Genomic DNA, 6,780 nt, shown 5'->3' on the forward strand with positions numbered 1-6,780 from the left:
GTGCAGAGGAGAAGCTGGGATTTACTGTGGGAGTTCATCAGCATGGCACAGATCTAAGGCTTGCTTCTAGCAGCTCCCGAGCCTAGCAAAGCGTGTCTCCTTTTGCCCTGAATCAGGACACATGTGGTGAGGAAATTTCTTTATCCTGATCCTGCAGGAGATCAGCTTTTGTCCCAAGGCGTGTGGATTGACTACCCTTATCTTAGTCTGCATAAATACTTTCATGAATGTAGAAGCAGTCATGATAGGGTTTTGGTCTGGAGGTTTTTTTCCAGTGGGATTTTGCTCATGATGGATTTAAATTCTAGGGATTTATTTCATTTTATCTGCAAAGGCAGTTTGTTATCCTGAAGTGGTTATTTTTATTTATTAGTCTGAAGTCTATTTATTCATTTCCACATCCCCCTGTTTCTGCTTGGTGCCGTTGGTGTTAAATCTAATGACTTTCTACAGTGGTGTTTGAATATAGCACTACAGAATGAATATAGCACCATATTCTGAGTGGGCTGGCTGGCCAGCCTTTCAGAAAGGCATGAGGCTTTCATGGTAAGAGGAGGAGATCTTGCTGGGGATGGGACAGCATCTCTTTCCCAAAGGAACAGAACCTACCTGGCACCTGTTTCCATGCCAGCTGTGTTGGGACACTCTTGATATTCCTTGTCTCTCAAGTCCCATCTGGGTTTCACCCTGAACTGACAGATCTGAAGAGGCGGAAATGCAGAGGGGGGAGATAATGGCTCGATTCTCCTTTTTAAGCTCACTTAAAGAAGGGAGAGCAACAAAACAAGCGGATATTTGGCGCGCTGATGGCTTCTTTCCGCTTTGCTTTCGCAGCTTCATTTTAGCATCCTCGATTTGAGGGTCTCTTCACCACACGATCCTAAAAGTGCCATTGCACAAAATGGTATTCAGGGGTTTGTGTGCAACCAGAACTGCTGTACCAACATCACCATTTTACACCAGTTGAAAGTCGGGCCCATGATTTGCACAAAAAAAAAAGGGCCGGGAGTGGGGTTGTGTTTTTTTTTCCTGATTGTCACTCAGTCCCCTGCTAAAAGCAATTTATGGAAATTGCATGGTGTCTTTTAGTCTTCAGTTAAGTGCCATCTCTCGTAAAATTTCATCCCTTATTACCATATTATTACTGCTTCTCTGCCTTTTTGAGGGTGCGATGAGATGATCATTTCCAGATGTTGCTTTATACGAGAGTGAAAAGCCCAGTTAGTGGGAGGAAACTGGAACGGAGAACACTGTGTGTGTTCCTGCCGTGCCTGTGGGAAGCACTGAGCTTCCACTGGGGAGTGACCCAAGAGAGGAGGCTGTTTTTCCTCTCTATACAGTTCACATTGTGAAATGACAGACCCCACACTTGCAAAGCATTCATGAAGCTCTGTGTTTGTGTAGTCATGAACCTACCTTTGTCCTGGGACTAACGCTGCTTCCTGCTTACGCTTCTCTTTTTGCTTTTCTAAAGGCAGCTGAAAAATAAATGCCTTTTCATTTTGATGTACGCGAGTCTGCATGAAAAAGCACCCAAATAATAACAGATGCTTAGGGTTTGTATACCAAAAGTGCCCAATTTTAAACATTTCATAGAATAAAAGGCACTTTAATTGGCTTTTTTAGAAGCTCCAGCATGTAACACAAAAGCAAGGTAGGGGCTGAACTGAATAGAACACTGCATCTTTAGCCTCGCTTTACTCTTTTAACCCTGAAATATTTGTGAAACATTTAGAAAGTGTTTTGTTCCATACATTGTCAATTGTTTTACATTGCCGTGAATATTTTACCCTTTTACTTTTTCCCCACTGGATGTTGAAATATTAAGGTGAGTGTGGCTTCCTGCCCAGTGCTCTCCAGCTTACCCCTATCAGCTGGGATGGTGCACAGCTTATGAGAGAAGCGGGGAAAAAAGAAGTAGAAAACCCAAACTGAACATAGAAATACAACTGATCCCTACTGAGGAGAGCCAGCAGGTGGAGTATGAGAGTACAGAGCCTTTTATGTGCTGGTGTGTGAGTTCACCTTCATAAATACTTTTCATTTTCATTTGGATCTCACCCTGGTTGAGCTTGAAAGTTCGTTGTGGGTTTGTCTGTTTGCATGGGTTTTTAGCCCCTCTTTTGTTCGTGGATGCTTCTATGATCCATTACTTTATGGCATCTGAATATGACAAAGCCAGGAATGAGCTAGACTTGTCCTCCCTCCTCAGAGGGTGCCAGAATCCCTCTGTATCTCAGTTTGCATTTTGCAGGTGGAGAAGCAAAGACCCCGAGCTCCACAGTCTTTGGATTGTGGTGCAGTTTGTTTGCCATGGGATTGATAGGAGACGGAAGCTTTGCTGCCATCTTAATTCTTTGTTATTCCACTGAGCTCAAAGTAAGTGAAAGGAAATGCTTTCACCTCCTTTAAACTTAATCTATAAGCTTTTAGCTTATAAAAGCTTTTTATTGTGATTTAATAAAAGCTGTGCTTCTAAAGCATGTTTAGTAGTAGACTGTTTTTTGACTCTAGACATTTTCATGTAGGCCATAGCTGTGACCATATCAAAGTATTCAGATGTTGCTGGAGAGGCGTACAGGCCTGAGCATCATAATCAGCCTGACAGTTGTTATTACAATGTACTTCATTCAACATCCACAAATCCTCCCCTTAGCTGCCAATAATCCTTCAAGTATTAAACTAAAATCTTGGTGCAGAAACCATTGGAAAGGGATTTACGTGGAGAACCACAAGTGCCAAAATAACAAACTCTGAAACCTTAACATAACAGATTTCTCCCTGTGGCACTTGGAAAATTTTTCCAGCATTTACTAGAAAATGAAGAATAATGCAGGAGGGAAGGAGTCCTTGAATATATCCAGATCTCCAGAAGCTGATTTGTGAGTAAAGGAAGGGTGAAGAAACATATTTGGTGAGCTTGAAAGATTATTTATCAAGGAAGGCTATTTATCGAGGAAGTCCATCACTTTGGAGATGAAGTCTTAGAGTGATCTATTTGTCCAACGTGGAATTTTTAAGGTACGTTTGGTTTAGCAATGCTTGTAATAGGTAAGTTGTTAGTACTGAGTTATTTTTAACAGAGAAGGGAGTGAGGCAAAGAAACAGGACATCAGCTACAAGGCAATGAACGCTGCACCAAAGGCAATCTCAGGTACCAAATACTGTATGTGCTGTGATCATTGTGAGCGTGGATACTCAGTCCTCCACAGGTTATTGTCTTCCTTCTAAATCACCCTAATTTCAATGAAGAGAACATGAAACACAGACATGAAAGCTGAATTTTGACCTGGCCTAAAACCCACAGAGTTAAACTCAGCCCTCTGTGCGCTGCCTGTGCTCCTGCTTGTTCCAAAGTGGTTTTCAGTCACTGCTGGTTTCAGTTTGTGCTGTGCATGTGTACTGCAAATACCTGCCTTCTTCCTACCTTCTCTCAAAGGTTTGTGCAATATATAGCTTTCCCTTGATCCAGCTGGCACAGCAGAGCAAATATTTACTTCTTTTCCCACAGAAGCAAATAACCTCAGTGTAAAAGAGCTGGAATTGCATTCTGTGCAAACAGGTGAGCAAGCAGTACAGCATGTTACAGCCTATCAGGAGCTGAATCTCCCAAAGCTCCTGCACTGCTGCAGCACAGCAGGGGTGCAATCTCAGGCTGCAGGCAGTTCCTTGTATTGCAGGGCTGCACCTGGGGGCTGGGGGCATCAGCAGCATCACCCTGTTGTTGCTGCCTTTTCTTTGGGACACTGGGGGTCCCTTGGGAGTAGAACAAGGAGGTTTTAAAAGCAAGCACTTGTTGAAAGAGGGGAAGGCACTGCATTGTTTAGGTTGGATATCAGGAAAAACTTCTTTACAGAAAGAGCTGTTAAACACTGCAATAGGCTCCCCACGGAGGTGGTTGAGTCACCATCCCTGGATGTGTTTAAAAACCATTTGGATGTGGTACTCGGGGACATGATTTAGTGGAGGGTTGTTAAGATTTGGGATAGTACGGTTAGGTTATGGTTGGACTTGATAATCTTTAAGGTCTTTTCAACCTGAGCAATTCTACCATTCAATGATTGCTTAGATGTGTTAAGCAAAGGGTACGTTTCCAAAAGTGCAATGGAAGAACCTAAAATGAAAGCAGTGGGGGGATATTCTCACTGTACTGAAAAACACTCTAAAAATTGGTTTCAAATCACAGGCTGTTTTCTGGGGATGTGTGTGTTCTGAGCTGAATCACTTCAGTGCTGAGTTTCTTTGTGCAGGAAAAGGGTTGTTGTGGTTTTTTTTGATGTTGTTTTTCCTTCTGATTGGAGCCGTTTGCTACAAAATATTTACGTTCACCTGAAATTTTCTCAATCATTTCACTCAGAGACAGTAATTAAAAATGAAGAATGTTCTCCTCGCGTTCATCCTTAAGCCATGTGATCCTCCAGTAACCCTGAGATCCTTGGATCTTGTTTTCCTATGCATGTGGCAAGAGAAAGTTAAAGTAATAGGAGTTATAAAAACACAGAACATACCTGAGTCTTAACTGTAGATGACACGGATGACAGTGGAATGAACAAATGTAAAGTCAGTCTGCATATGTGCAGTGAAACTTAGTTTGTCTAGCAAAATATCTCGGTGGTGTTTGACTTGCAGTTTGTGTGGCCACCATAAATATTGGCGTAAGTGCAATTGTGCACATGTTGGAAGTTTTTGCATAAGAAAAATGCTGGGTGAAGTTGGTAGGTGTTGGATTGAATCTGCATTTAAATATCCTAAAGAATACTTTGGCTTCATGAAAATAATTATTTTAAAGAATGGATAATGAGTTTTGTTTTTGCAATGCACTTGCCTTCATTCACAGCATGAAAAATAACCCTGTGTATAATTCTGCATTTCTTTGTCCATAATTGCTGCATTGATTCCTCAGTTTCAGATCTGGAAGCGGTAGTATCCACAGAAGTACATATGGAATCATATAAACAGTGAGATAGAACGGATTATGAGGCATTATGCTATTCACGTTATAGATATATTATGTATTTTGTTTCCTCACAGGAGTAATAGGAAGATTAACGTTAGAGCAGCATGATGCTACAGCTCAGCTTGCGGGAGACACCAGAGGTTTCTCTGGTGCCTATGCATTTGTATTTCAAGCCAAAGCAGCAGCCGTGCTCTGGGAAGCAGGGCCCAACAGCTGTGGGGCAGGCACTCTTTGTCACTGCCATCCAGGAACAGGTCTGTGACCTGGACACTCCAAACCTGGTGCTGTGGCCGAAGCTCTGCCCTGGGCAGTCTGTATTGGAGGTGGGGGATTCCTCTGAACCACCAGCTGGGGGAATTCAGGGCTTCCAGCTATTTCGTTGGGAATGGCCCATCATTGGAAGTGCTTGTGACAGGGTTTTATAAAAGAAATCTCAAGCAATTGCTGCTATAAGAATATGGAGAGTTAGACATCCGTATGCATTTTTGTTTTCTCCTGTCTCTGTCTCTGCCTCAATTCTAAACAAATTCCTGCCTGTGAAGCTTTCATCTAATTCAACCTTTCCTTTCAAATAATATTTTCTTCTATCTCTGATTTCTGAAATCAGAGTTGAGTTTTCTCTTACATGCCTGGAATCGATGCCCTCCGGTCCCTGCAAACAGCTTGCCTGCACTCGGTGATGGTTTTCTCTCTGCTGGAGTTCCTGTCCTCAGTTAGCTGTCCCACTTGGCACGGTCACTTTTATCTGTTTAACCATTGACAGTTTGATTGCTCAGACCTTTCCAGTTGTCAGCAAACCTTAACAGTTACCCCCTTATACCAACATCTGTTTGACCATATATTTTCCATTTCAGGTAAATAAAACCAGGTTATCCTCCCTGGGGTTAAGGGGGAAAAAGATATATCCAAGAAGGCATGATTAAACTGCTGCCTGAGTGACAGACTTCATAAACATCATGAAGAAATCTCCAGTATTCTCCATTGCAGGACAAAAATGGCCATACTTTGCATGGCAGCTGCATGGGATTCATGAAATGCCATTGCCTCAGATAATGTACTTGAATGTGTTGACAGCTTTGAAACCTAAATACCTTAAAGGGTTTATGAAAAAAAATCCTACCTTGGGTTGTCCCCTGGGTTAAGGACTGGGGCACTGGTGGTGTATCACCTTCAGCATTTCCTTTCAATTGGTCTTTCTCAAAGGAGTCAGGCTGAAAAATAGCAAATTGTAGCCTGCAGCCGTCCATCTGTTCCCTCCTGAGAGCACAAGGACAGTGTGAGATGCTCTGGGCACCCTTCACACAGCTGCAGGTTGCCTTCTTGTGTATTCAGAGCATGGAAGGAACAACAACGTGATCGGATTCTGGGCAGCAAAGCTGAGCGATTCCCAGATTGTGTTGACAGGTCTATCCTTAAAAACCCTTTCTGCTTTGCTTTTGTGATTTTTATGACAGTTCTAGTACCATTGGTCCAAAGAGCTTGAAAATTTTGGAGTCAGAAACCATCTATCTGATTCGCCACTCCCTGCATCCAACAACCTCAGGAAAACTGGTCTGGTTTTTGTTTTTAAACCTTCTTTTTGCTTATGCTTTCATGTGTATTTAACAGTCATAAATGGATGTTTTGTTCTCCATGCAAAAACCACAGGCATTGAGCTGTGCCTCCAGGCTGCCATCTACATGCATCCTCTCTTCTGCATTGCTCCACTTCAAGACTGAATACATTTCCACAGTGGTAAAACCAACAGCTTTTCTGTCTAGAAGGCAAGTTGGGGGGCAGGCTGCTAAAAACTGCTTTGTTGGTTCTGCTGCCTGTTTGTCCTC

This window comes from Coturnix japonica, chromosome 32 (genome assembly GCF_054131305.1).
Source record: "Coturnix japonica strain WE chromosome 32, WE-NBRP24, whole genome shotgun sequence".
NCBI lineage: Eukaryota > Metazoa > Chordata > Aves > Galliformes > Phasianidae > Coturnix > Coturnix japonica.